This window comes from Paroedura picta, chromosome 7 (genome assembly GCF_049243985.1).
Source record: "Paroedura picta isolate Pp20150507F chromosome 7, Ppicta_v3.0, whole genome shotgun sequence".
Classification (NCBI taxonomy): Eukaryota; Metazoa; Chordata; class Lepidosauria; order Squamata; family Gekkonidae; genus Paroedura; species Paroedura picta.
In genome coordinates this window covers 55,000,995-55,013,639 of record NC_135375.1, presented here as the reverse complement: position 1 = coordinate 55,013,639, position 12,645 = coordinate 55,000,995, and positions in this window count along the sequence as shown.

The window sequence follows — 12,645 nt, the reverse complement described above, 5'->3', positions numbered from 1 at the left end:
GATTTCCAGAAAAGCGCTACAACGAAGTGATTTTTGCGTGAGTGTTGCAGGAGTGTTGCAGATTGTGTATGATGTCATGCAGAATGTTGAATTAGTAGCGTTTACCAAAGGTAAGACTTCTGCTACATTTAAGTCATGCGGAATGGCCCCCACATTTACCTGGGTTCTTAAACTAACTATCCAGCTTGAATTCTTTGATGGGGGAAGAGTTTGCTTGCTCAGAGTTGAAGTGTAGCTGTACACTAGCAAGGAATTAATTTAACAGGAGCATGTTGACCTTGCTCAACCTAGTAAAGAACAAATGCATTAATTAGGAAAGAGATGAGAGGCCATCCCCATTGTCAGCAGAAATGTTACTCAAATGTAGGGAGAAATGAATTCATTTAAACAAGGCAAGCATAGAGAATGTGGCAGAAGAATAAAAGTACTGTGTTATTCCTTAGCTGCACTGCTCAAACATAGAGGCTTAAGATAACAAATTTCAGTTTTATGCTGTTCCTGAGCAGTCACATGCATCCCCAAATTTTAAACATTAAAAAGTAGTCAGGAATCATAATGATAACCTAACAAAAAGCAGTGGGTAATCCAATAGCATCTAGAGTGAAAGGTGGGTAAACAGATTTACCCTGTGGCATCTGGAATCTCCATTGCTAGTGGAAATTGGCAATCATGCCAGCACCAAGATCACCACAGACATGTGGAAGTAGCTGATGACCACCAGTGGAATCCTGAACTGAACAGTGTTTTTCACCATAAGTGAGGAGCGATTGTAACCTGAAAGATTTTCCTGTCAAGAAGATGCCATTTAAGGAGCAGGAAGGAGTTCAAACAGCACCTGGGAAGGTGCAAAGTAAGAAGAGGACAAGAGAGCAGAAAGCATAAAATTAAACAGAGGTGGAGAAAGAGGTGAGAAGGACAAGAGTGAAGGTGAATGAATACACCCAGAAACTCCTGGTTTACTAGGATTCTTGTTACGTCTGTTCTAGTAATGGAACTGAGAACTAGAGAGGAAGACTGGTGTCAGCATACCCTGAGTTAGAGCAGTGGCTGGGCCCAGGGCTTCTGGTGGGGCCCACTGCCACCAGCCCTCAAACACACACCTCTGCTGCTTTCCACCATTCCCCCACCTGGTTATACTATTCACACTCTTAGCTAATAATGCTACCCAGCATAATTGATGGAAAGTATGCAGTTGTAACACAGCAAGGGTGCTCCTGGAAACCACAGTGATAGAGCCACAAGCACTGCTCAGTGCCATTGGGCTAAGAGCATGCAGGCAGGACTGGAAGCTGTGAGCATGGGCAGTGGGAAGGCCTGTAAGCTGGGAAATGCTACACTGGCAGGTGGACACACAAAGGAAAGGGTAAAAATGGAGAAACAAACTGGACAGTAAAATGTCAAAACAAAATAAACGAAATGGCTACTTGGTGTCTACCTCCCATGGTATGACAAAGATAAAATGTCCCTCTACTCTAAGGTGATGTCATAATTGGGTGGAAGAGTAATTCTGAATCACTCCAGTTGCTCTCCCGTTGGCCAGTGAAAGTTTGTACTTGAGTCCTGTGACACATTTGTTATTTTGTGAGAAATGTGATATTTCCTTCTACAGGACAAAGTTTTTCATATTATTGTACAGAATAATACAAATGTCCTGCAAGCCCCAGGAGTGTAATATTTTCTTCCCAATGTGTTGTTTCTGAGTTAGTCATCACAATTTATCTATAAACTGGTGAATTAGGAATAGTAAAGCTATTTAGAAGATACAAAAGTCAGAGGAAGTGGGTTTTATGTACTTTGATGTACTTTGTCTACAGTGCAATTCTTTTGGGATATTTTTATTCTATTTATTTTTTGCATTCTTGATTTCCATTCCTATTTTTCTATACCTGTTACCTGTGATTGTTTTAAGTAGCTATATCAGAGATTGAACCTAAGATCTTCAAATAATGCATGTGTTATACCAGTGAGTACCCAGCTTGCTGGGGGGTAAACGGTAATGACTGGGGAAGGCACTGGCAAACCACCCCGTATTGAGTCTGCCATGAAAACGCTGGAGGGCGTCACCCCAAGGGTCAGACATGACTTGGTGCTTGCACAGGGGATACCTTTACCTTTATACCAGTGAACTGTAAACCCACCTTCCTTGCTTTCTTTGCTGATCTAACAGACTTCATAGGAAGTGTTCTCACCAGCATTAGTACAGTCCCCTAGTAACATATAAATGTGTCATACAAATGGCAGGAAATGATGTCTAGAAACATCTGCTTATTGAAAAGGTCAGCATTCACTCTACAGTTTCAACTATATCCGTTAAAGCGTTGTCAAATCGGTTGGGTCCCTCTTCATACCAGACCATCTTAGCTGGTCTAGCATATTAATGGAGACGCAGGGAATCAAGTGCAGAGTATAATTCCTTCTCCCCTACTGTACTAGTAATGGCCATAATGACAGTACATTTACTACATATTTACTACCACATCAATGTCCGTTTATAGTGTTTTACTGGGTTTTAATATATGATGTCTTAGCCACTGTTGTAAGCCACTCTGAGCCCACTCCACAGGGATGGGTGGTATATAAATTAAATAATAAATACATACATACATACACAAGCATAGCAGTAATTACAAATGTAACAATAGCCAAACTTTAACTGAAAGTATATAGTTGCCTCCTCAGATGTCCACAGGAAGCATAAGAATTTTGGATTTCCTTCATGGCAAGCAATTCTACTCATTTTTAAAAAGGGTATTTCTTGAAATGAACTGTGTCTGATGTTGTGCTGGCTTGCATCAGGCCATGGTATGTCACATCTGCTATGCACAGTAGTTTATGTACTGAAAAACGATGAGGTGAAGTAGAGGTCAGGAGGATACTGTAAATGTTATTCCTGCTGTGCATGGAAGTTTATTGCCTATATGCATGCATTTACGGGGAAATCTCCAATTTACTTTACATTTGTGAATACACATAAAGAGCTCGATCCTGTGAAGTGCTGAACTGCTCCAGCTGACACAACCATTTTCTAGGACAAGGCCCCAAACACACATATCCACAAAAGCTGAACTCTAACACTTTGCAGTTTGTACAGTTTGTTTAGCATCACTTTAATGAGGCACAAGACCTCCTAGTCCCCAAACTCAAATTCAGTCTTGGCCACTGTGAAAATTTTGCTCTGCTTCTAAGTTTTGTGGCTTGGCTACATTCCTAATTGTAGCCTTTAATTGCTTCTCCTGCCCTCACAGGAAGATAATAATAGAAGAGGAGGGATTCACACATGCGAGGGAGTCAGTCGGAAAAAGCACATGATATATCACAGCACCACCTGCACAGGAAAGGAAGCTGGGATGTTGCCTTGACCGGTGTCCTGTGTCTTAAGCTATTGTCTCTAGCCAAGCTCCAGTCATGATTTGATTCCTCACTCTTTCACATGCAGCCAGCTGGGCAACCTTGAGCTAGTCACAGGGCTGTTCTCACAGAACAGTTCTGTCAGAGTTCTCTCAGCCTTACCTACCTTGCAGGGTGTCCGTTGCGGGGAGGGAAGGGAAAGGCGTTTGCAAATCACTTTGGGACTTCTTTGAGGAGTGAATAAAGGTAAAGGTATCCCCTGTGCAAGCACCGAGTCATGTCTGACCCTTGGGGTGACGCCCTCTAGCGTTTTCATGGCAGACTCAATACGGGGTGGTTTGCCAGTGCCTTCCCCAGTCATTACCGTTTACCCCCCAACAAGCTGGGTACTCATTTTACCGACCTCGGAAGGACGGAAGGCTGAGTCAACCTTGAGCCGGCTGCTGGGATTGAACTCCCAGCCTCATGGGCAAAGCTTTCAGACGGCTGCCTTACCACTCTGCGCCACAAGAGGCTCTTTGAGGAGTGAATAGCAGGGTGTAAAAAACAGTTCTTCTAATGAACCTTGCTTGAATTCTGAGGAGCTATAAAGGAGATGATAATTGCCCTATATGTCAGCCAATCATTTTGCTCAGGCATGAAGCTCACTAACTAGTTAAGTGCCTGTCACTATTAGGACTATTGTGAAGAAAAAGGCCACAAGAACAGGGATCACAAATGTACTTTTTGTTTGCTTAAGCAAAAGCATAAGATATAGGCACAGCTCAATAGGTTCAATCTCTGCCATTGTAGTTCAGGTTGTCAAAAAGTTTTCAGATAGCAAAGGTGGGGAGAAAAAGCTTGGAAAGCTTATTCAAACCAGAGAAGACAACCTTGGATTATAGGAGCCATTAATCTGATTTACTATAAGGCAGTTTTTAAACATGTCCTCAAGGCAGGGGTAGTCAACCTGTGGTTCTCCAGATGTCCATGGATGACAATTCCCATGAGCCCCTGCCAGCGTTTGCTGGCAGGGGCTCATGGGAATTGTCATCCATGGACATCTGGAGAACCACAGGTTGACTACTTCTGCTCAAGGCATGTCTGAGCTGGATGTTATGTACAGGCCATGCAAATTAATGCAGGAGAGTGCGCTGACATCAGGTAGGTAATTCTATATTTTATGGAAGAGAGGAAAACTTGGCAGGAGGACATAGTTTTGGGCTGCATCCTATGTTTTGCATAAAAAACCCTTCTATCCTGAATGTGCAGATAACCTTAAGTGCTACTTGCAATTTTTGCACAAAGAAACTTGTGTTGCTATAATGTGGATCTCCCCCCAGCACTGCAATTCATATCTTAAGTATGATTGGTAGTATTTCACTTTGTGATCTGGGAGGCATATATCAACATGGCAGGCAGGCATCTTCTCAGTTCAAACCTGATAATATTTCAGTACAAATTCTCATCCAAACAAATTTTGAAGAAGCTTTAGAGGATTAGATGTCAGCTGTCGAGGCCCATTGTTGGGGGCTGGAGATGGGCACAATCCTCAGCACTTGGGTTTGAAGAATGAAGAAAACTCCTCAAGGCACAAGTCTCTTAGTTTCTCTGGGTAACATTTGCCTACAGTTTAAACTGGAATTAATGTGATTTGACTCCTAGGGCAGTGGTCCCCAACCCCCGGTCCAGGGACTGGTACCGGTCCGTGAATCAGTCGGTACCGGGCCGCGGCTCCTCCTCATCCTCCTCCCCAGCTGCTGCCTTGGGGGCTGCCCTGCCACTCTGCCGCTGGCTCACCTTTGGTGCTCTCCAGCAGCCACCATGGCTGGGGCTCCCCCTCGGTGTGGCACTGTGCACCTGCTGCTAGCAGCGCCCCCCAGTGGGCAGTGGGAAATCAGGGGTGCTGGTGGGAAAGCAAGTGGAGCAGGGGCTCAGGTGGCAGAGATGTCCCTCTGCAAAAGACTACCCCCCTCCCGGGCCTCAGTACAATTGTCAAGCGTTGACCGGTCCCCGGTGATAAAAAGGTTGGGGACCACTGTCCTAGGGGACTGAGAAGCTTAAAGAATGGTAGGATGTAAAGGGCATCAGGGGGCTGGAGTAGAAGGTACTTTAGAAGGGCAAGTGTTATCATTACTGTCTGTCAGATACTTTAAGAATATTTTGGAAGCTCTGTAGTCTCACAGCACTCCCGGTTCTTAATTTCACCCTAAGGGATTCTCCACTTACCTTAGTACCCAGAAGTTTAGGAAACACATTAAATCCAGTGGACTAATATTTTCACTTTTAGTTCTTTGAATACATATATGAACAGAATTGCCTTTTCTGACACACCTCTATTATATCAGAGAAGCAAGGCCCAGGCATTTTGTAGAGGATGGAAAAGCGTGATACAAATTTTGTATGACTTCTTTGACGCTTCACCCCCCCCCCCAATACTTGGATCTTTATTTCTTCAAGTAAAACAATCAAGAGTGTCTATAAAAGATGATAAATGCAAAGGGAAAAATCTAGGGAAAAATCAACTTATTTAATTGTAGAAACCTTTCAAAACCTTTAGATAATAACAATGAATTTACAATTGTCTGAAGCATTTACAATTTTACAGGACTCCCAGATTCTGAGGCAAGTTCCAAGATATCCATTTTGAAAATTATAAAGAAAACAGTGTGGTATCATCTGGTGTAAGCCACTGGAACAATCTAGTTTACTAAAACAGCACTAGTACTTGAGGGGGAGAGAGAGGATATTATTTGTATTTTGTAGCACTTCTAGGCCTCGTCAGCCAACATCTGGTCAACCAACATAAGCCAGTATTTATATCCTGAGATGATCCTCAAGGATGTAACCCAGTATTTTAAAGAAAAGCAGAAAAAATAGAGCATAATAGCTGATTACTCACTGGAAATGTCTCCCAGAGAAATAGCCCTTGGTTTTCTTGAAAGCTTGCTGCAGCAGCATCATGATTCCAGTCTTTAGTATTACAGCTCATCTCCAGACTATAGAGGTAGTTTCCCTGGAGAAAACAGCTGCTTTGGAAGGTAGACTTTGTGGCATTGTACCCCACTGAGGTATCTCTCCTCCACAAGGTCCATCCCCAAATCTATAGGATTTTCCCATCCTGGATCTGGCAATCTTATCCTCACTATGGCCCATTATGCACAGGGGGAATAATGCACATTCAGGGTGGAATGGCAGCGATATCACCGATAATGCATGGTGCTGGCTGCAACCGGCTGCAACCAGCCGCAGATTCAGTGCATGCCACCGAAAAAGCTGCGTTAGCAAAACACGGAAGAAAGTGCAGCTTTCGGGTGACCGGGGCGCAACCAGAAGCGGCACCGGGGTCACTGCGTGCATAATTGGTTACTCTGGGTTTTGCCGCCGTTGCGTTGCGTCCCGTCCCGTACATAAGCGGTTTGCTTGACTGCTTCTCCCTCCGTGTTTTCCATGTGACCCGAAATCACCATTTCGGCAGCTGTGCATAATGGGCCTATCTCCTGCTGTTAGCCAGATGGGACCTGGCAACCCTAGTCATGGTACTAGTCATGCTCAGTGTTTCCCTCATTCACCTGTTCTTCTAGACTATCGGTAGGGTTCATAGCATTTTGTAACAGAATTATGTCTTGGTATTCTGGGTATTGTCTGCGACCCAGACAAATTCCTGAAAAGACTTTCATGAAAATTCACCCTTGCAAAACACACATTTGTAAGTTATAAAGGAGCATAACAATTACTTTGTCCAATGACTGCACTCAATAAGGGGCCTCCAGGTTCGTTCTCAAGTCTGCTTACCGGGTAAAAACAGCAAGACAACTTTTATGGCATAACAACTCCCCCAACCTAAAATCCCAACCTAAATACTGTCAATAAAAGTCTATGATTCAGATTCAGAGTACCTTTATTGGCATAAAATTGCAAAGCATAAAATGAAAAATTCTTACACAGTTTCAGATGTAAAATCTATCGTAAAAGATTTTCATTTAAAATTGCCAGTAAAAACTTTGCTACTTTTATAATAGTTGCTGTGTCCCTCACATTTAGTATCATTTTAATCCAGTGTTTCTTGTTAACACAGCTGAATTTCAATTTCTTCAGATAATTAGCTAACGGGCAATGAAATACTTCAAACTTAGGACACACCAGAAGTATATGGTACAACGTGTCAGGGACTATGTAGCCTATGTAGCAATAAAATAAATAAAAATCATTTAAAAAGATAATCAAAATAAGCAATTAAAGTGATTTGATCCTGCATTGAGCAGGGAGTTGGAATGGATGGCCTGTATGGCCCCTCCCAACAGTATGATTCTATGGTTAAAGGCAACCAGCAGTCAAGACAAACCGGTCACCAAGGGAGAAATTTAGAATTGCGGAATGTATTGAAAACATATAAGCATCAACAGGACAGCCACAGTCTGAGGTACTGTATTGAAGATGTCCATATGACAAGGATTGTGTTAACAAAACATCCTCAGTGGCCCAATACTGTGAAAAATGACAAAGGAAAATCTCTTTAAATAAGCCACAATTTGACCACGAGGAATACATTTTTCTTATCATAAGTGCAGAAACAATCACTAATGGATAGTTCACTCATTTATATTCCTTACCTGCGTTTTCATCACTCAGTGACTCACAGCTATAATGAGTGAACTGTCTCTTTTCAGAAGGAGTATCTGAGGCAATACGAAAGCTTTGTGGGATTTGATTGGTGATGCTGTTTCACACATTACTTGATGTGTAATCATGGAGAAAGAAATATTCATGGTTGGACTCACCCATAATCACACAGTTCATCAGCTCTGATATATTCTTTTTCAACTCAAGTTAATCCTAATGTTCTGCTATTTCTAGTTGAGGCTGTTTGGTGCGCTATGAAATAAAATATTCCAAAATACCAGTTTTTTTCTGATTCCAAGAGAAACTAATCCTGATAGCATTTTAAAGTTGCTAAAGTACTTTGATTCTACATTGGATCTAGGGAAGTTATCCAGAAATTTCACTTAACTAAGGTTTAAAAATCTTTTAATCTTCAGTTAAATTTATAAATATATTAATAAGTATATTCATTGAAGAGAACAAAATTTTCCCTAGAGTCGAATAACTCCACTTTCACCACTGTATTGCACTTCCATTTTTTTCTGTTTTGGGTATATCAAATAATGGAAGAAATCTAGGTTTTCACATCTGGCCTTTGCATTATTTCAGTGATATCAGGATTACCTATTCTTCACATATATATATGAGGCAGAGAGATTTTTTCAAAGCATGGATGAGAGTTTTTTTGAATTTTAGAATCTAGAAGTGCCTCTATTGCCACCTGCTGGGCTTTAAGAAAAAACATGAATAAGTTTGTTTAAGAGGCCAGTTTGATTCATTTCCAAATACAGAACAGGGGTTATTGCAGTCAAGAATGTCCCCTGTACAAACAAGTTGCTCCATGAGCTATTTTCAAGTTAGGCAAGACTGTGTAAGAAATAGAAACATTAGCCTTTTGTGTTAATTTATAGAGTTAATCTCTTGCAAATCTATGAAACACATGTCAGCTCACGCAGCTGAGAATGTCTTACCTAAGCCTGCATTTCATATTGAAAAATATCCCCAGTTGATCTATCATGCTTCTGCACAATAATGAAGAGGTTTTATTTGGATAGCACATGTGTATAGTATTATTAGCATCGAGCCCTCTAGAAAGTCCAGAAAGAATGTTGGAAGACTGAATGAAATGCTTGTTGATTTTCTTCTGCCTTGCAATGCTTTTTGTAGTATGTTTAGAATTGCCACTTCAGACATAGTACTATATCAGACATAACTCTGAAATAAGATTTCTAGAGATATGATACACATCAATTTCCAGCCTTATGGTAAGGTGACCAAATTTTAACATTGGTGAGCCTCTTGTGGCGCAGAGTGGTAAGGCAGCCGTCTGACAGCTTTGCCCATAAGGCTGGGAGTTCAATCCCAGCAGCCGGCTCAAGGTTGACTCAGCCTTCCATCCTTCCGAGGTCGGTGAAATGAGTACCCAGCTTGCTGGGGGGTAAACGGTAATGACTGGGGAAGGCACTGGCAAACCACCCCGTATTGAGTCTGCCAAGAAAACGCTAGAGGGCGTCACCCCAAGGGTCAGACATGACTCGGTGCTTGCACAGGGGATACCTTTACCTTTAAAGCAGGACACCATTGACTGGGCGGCGGGGGGGGGGTGTTTCTTGATTTAAAATGTGTTCTATATGGAGCAACAAAAAGTTCCATAGAACACATAGAACGCAAAAATAGTATTGTAATACATCGTAATAGTATTGTAATACATAAGTACAATTTGCCAGGTGCCCCCAGATGTCCCTCCGAAAGTGGGACAATCTGGTCACCTTACCTTATGGGGGAACTAGAGCTTTTGACAGTTTTCAAGACACTGGTTTTAGAATATGAACAATTCTAGAAAGCAGTTTAGTAATGTGATATAGCAAATGGAAGCATTAGTGTCTGTGTGTCTGTGTGTGTGGAGGGCACCTCTGCTATTAGGACTGCCAACTCCATCTTGGCATATTCCTGGAGATTTACAGTGGGATTTGGGGAAGGGAGAGTAAAAATGTCATACACTAAAGCAGTGGTCCCCAACCTTTTTATCACTGGGGACTGGTCAACGCTTGACAATTTTACTGAGGCCAAGGGGGGTAGTCTTTTGCCGAGAGACGTCGCCACTGCTACCTCAGCCCCTGCTCCACTTGCTTTCCCACTGGTGCCTCTGACTTCCTGCTGCCCACTGGGGGGCACTGCCAGCAGCAACTGTGCAGTGCCATGCCAAGGGGGAGTCCCAGCCATGGCGACCGCTGGAGAGCACCAAAGGTGAGCTGGTAGCAGAATCGCAGGGCAGCCCCTGAGGCAGCAGCCGGGGAAGAGCCGTAGACCGGTACCGACTGATCCACAGACCGGTACCGGTCCCCGGATCGGGGCAGTTGTATTATATAACTTCTTGGGAATAACTGGGGGTGATACCACATTTCTGTACAAATTCCTGGAAACTCTATACTTTTAGCTGGAAGTGATGTCATGGGTTTTACCTGTGTCACAACACTGTTGCTTGATGGAGCCCCCCCCCCCCTACATGTCCCTGCCCTGCTGGTCTCCAGACAATTACTACAGGGGAATTCATCTCTGTTCTCTGGAGATCGGATTAAATTCCAGGTTACCAGATCCCACGTGGAGGTTGGCAACTCTAGCTTATTACAGTAGCAGTAAAATATCAGAATATTTCAAATACACGTAATGGAAAGAGGGTGTTTTTCCAATAGATATAAGTGAACAGCTTAAATACATTACAACTTGTCATGCATTTCAACAAAATATCTTCCTTGGTGTTACTATAAATATCAACTAAAATATACAATCAAGAGGAGAGTTACTCCATCTAATTCACAATAATGTAATGAAAATATTTCATGTAGGGGCTGTGCAGTTACAATTTGATCAGAGCCATAAGCAATTTCTAAAACAACATAGTTATTTCTAGCATTTGAGAGTGACAAGAAACCTTTTGATCTGTTTATTTTGACACTTCCAAGGAGCAAGAGGGAGAAGGGACAATTAAAGGAGAGAGTAATACTTCCACACACTGGGAAGAAGGGAGGGCTTCAAAGACTGAAGGCAATAGAGACAGAGGTCAAGATTGACTGATACATAGTAAGCAGGAAGCTGGGGGAAGAAAACTGAGACATACACTTACTTGAACTTAATTTGCCATTCATCTACGTTGAAGAGATTCCATTGAAGCTCTTCAACTTGGTTTTCACTATCTTGAATAATTTGGTCTCATTGGTAACTTAGCCACTTCAGTGTTTGCTTCCAATTTTAGATTTTTAATGAACAAATTACATAAATAAATGTTGTAAGTTGCTTCGTACAGGTCTCTGGCAGAATGGTGTATATATTTTTTAAAATAAAATAAACAATAGCACTGGGCCTGGTACAGATTTTGGAAGACACTAGTGTTGACTTCCCTCCATTGTGCGAACTCCAACTTCCTGCTTCCTGTTGCTTAACCAGTCACTAATCCACTCCAGCATGATTTTGGAATTCAGTGATTGTTACATTTATTCAGAAGCTTTTAGTGATGGGTTATGTTGGAAGATTTTGAGGGGTCCAAGTATATAATGGATTATCCATATCCACATCTTATTGACTAGAAGTACTTCAAAAGATCAGTTCTTCCTCAGTATATTTGCTCCACTTTGCTTAATAATCTATTTTAATAATTTATTATTCTTTTATCTACTGATTTTCCCAGTAGAAACAGTATCTTACTTCATCTGCAATTTTCAAAATCTGTCAGTTATTAATTATCAAACTGATAAAATCTCATTTAGAACACAATTCTTGCAAGCTGGTAGACTTTCAAAGGACAGTTGATGGCACATGAAGTTTACATATATACAAGAGTGTCACTTTCCACTTGAATGAGTAAAAGCAATTATACAGTGTTCACGTTTCTAGTTGATAAGCTTTTGCCATATGTTGTGCAATCTTCTCTCTGTTAAAGGATCACGGCATGTAGCAAAGATGGAATCAAATTTAAAACAGGTTTAATCTTCTTTGAAATATGTTGTTCCTTTTTGATCAGTAAAAACGTGTCTCAATTACATATTTTCTCACATGTGAGGCCATTGCTTAGTGTAACTGCTTTAGTATTTGTGATTAATAGCAATTGCTATTTGCAGCTGGATCATCGTTCTCTTGTGTGATTGTCATCAGGAAACATAAATTCTGGGTAGTATAAAAAGAGGGAAATCTGTATAATTACCTTCTTGAGTTAAAACATGTTGAGTTAAAAACTTGGATTTAAAACACTTGATGATGATTTTCTACTATATTTAAAATAATTTGTTTTAAAAATGTGCTTTCTTAGAGCATTCTTTAGTGTGCATTCTTTTGGAAATGGTAATGGACTAATTTGTGCTTTGTATAGTATTGGCGGGGCATGATATAAAGGTAAATGTGCATGCTGAACGGCTTTTGACACACATGCCAGAGCTTAGAAAGTTTTGTCTTCCCCAAGCAACGTTTTGTGCTGCTCCTGAATTCAGGGTGCTTTTAAAGAACACTTTAATTGCAACAAAGGCAGCCTCACCTTGATCACTGGCTACTCCATTGTAGCTGTGGGGGCCAGGGGCTGGAAGAAGATGAGACCAGCCTGCTGCATAAGGGCCCAGCATGAGTGGGCCAGGGGCCACACATCTGGTCTGGCTGACCCCATGCTGTACAGGAGGGGCTGAACCCAGTGCATCCTATTAAAGGTTGGCCTCTTCCCTTGGCAGTCTG